At 37.9% G+C, this 1,588-nt stretch overlaps 1 non-coding gene across 1 annotated transcript; it reads right to left on the reverse strand.

Moving 5' to 3' along the window:
• Positions 1-1,022: 1,022 nt before the first annotated feature.
• LOC128286159 (small nucleolar RNA R71) lies at positions 1,023-1,129 on the reverse strand. The gene has a single exon (XR_008276704.1). It is a non-coding gene; the product is annotated as a small nucleolar RNA R71 (small nucleolar RNA).
• Positions 1,130-1,588: the final 459 nt, after the last annotated feature.

The raw sequence follows: 1,588 nt of genomic DNA on the forward strand, positions 1-1,588 counted from the left end.
TACGCGGGTTTTCAAAATTAATGAACGTTTTCCAAGACTCAACAAGCACAACAAATGGATAGCCTAAAGATTGATAAACCGGCTTTTCATTCAACCGCTGTTTTTACAAAGACCACCCCAATCACTTAAACCAACGAATGCATACTAAGTCGTAAGTCCATGTGACACATCAGATCTGGCCATAACGTTTGGGCCGGGTTTGGGGTGTTACAACACTTGCCCTCATCATGATAATAGTTAGTTTCAAGAACGATTAATTATAAATTTTAAAAACCTATCGCGAATATCACGTATCAAGTTTTTGGCGCCGTTGCCGAAGAGCTAAGATATTAGGAACACTCGAGTTTTATTACTTTAGCCATTTTACTTTATTTGCAATTTAAAATTTTTTTCTTTTCTAATTTTCTCTTTTATTCGCTTTTGGCAGGTTTTAATAGTGTATGACTAGAAGAAACTCGTCGAGACCATTACTTTTTGATAGTAAGATCGATCGCACAGCTCGTAGAAACCGAAGAGAAATAAGACAAAGCTTAAGATACACAGAGGCAGAGCAAGAGGACGATATTCAAACCACAACCGAGGTGATGGTTGAAAAACAGGAAAATCTACTACCTCCTGCGATTGCCGCTGATCCAGTAAATTAGAATCATGCTCCACGCACTATGTATGATTATGCTAAACCGAATTTAACAGGAACTGAGTCAAGTATAGTTAGGCCTGCTGTTGCTGCAAATAATTTTGAACAGAAACCTAAGACGATTCAAATGATACAACAATTTGTTCAGTTTGATGGTTTGCAGGATGAGGATCCAAACATTCACTTGGAGACTTTTCTGGAGTTTTGCGACACATTTAAAATCAATGGCGTTTCTGACAACGCCATACGCCTTCGGTTATTTCCCTTTTCATTAAGTAATAAGGCTAAATAGTGGTTGAACTCATTACCACGAGGGTCAATCACTACTTGGGAACAAATGACCGAAATTGTTTTACCAAAACATTTTTCACCGGCTAAAATGGCTAAATTAAGGAATGATATCTCTTCTTTTGTGCAGATGGATCTAGAAACACTCTACGATGCATAGGAGTGATACAAGGATCTGTTGAGAAGGTGCCCTCACTATGGGTTACCACTCTGGCTACAGGTTCAAACTTTTCACAATGGCCTGAATCCTTCAACTAGACAGATGGTTGACACAGCCGCTGGTGGGACTATCAATAATAAGACATCTGAGGATGCTTATGAATTTATAAAAGAGATGTCACTGAATAATTATTAGTGGCAAGTCATGAGGACAAAGCCAATGAAAGCAGCCAGCATTTTTAACGTTGATTCAGTCACCATGCTCTCTAATCAGGTAGAACTTTTAAGTAGAAAAATTGACGGTTTTCTTGGTTTTACTCAGGTATATCTAGCAATGCAATGCAATACAAATAGAGGTGGAACGAGCAATTCAAAATACCTACCTTATGGCCACAACATGGAAAACGAGCGATTAAAATATATGGGTAATAATCCTCGACCTCAAAATAATACTTATAGTAACAATTACAATGCAAGATGGAGGAACCATGAAAATTTCTCATG

This window comes from Gossypium arboreum, chromosome 12 (assembly GCF_025698485.1).
Source record: "Gossypium arboreum isolate Shixiya-1 chromosome 12, ASM2569848v2, whole genome shotgun sequence".
Lineage (NCBI taxonomy): Eukaryota > Viridiplantae > Streptophyta > Magnoliopsida > Malvales > Malvaceae > Gossypium > Gossypium arboreum.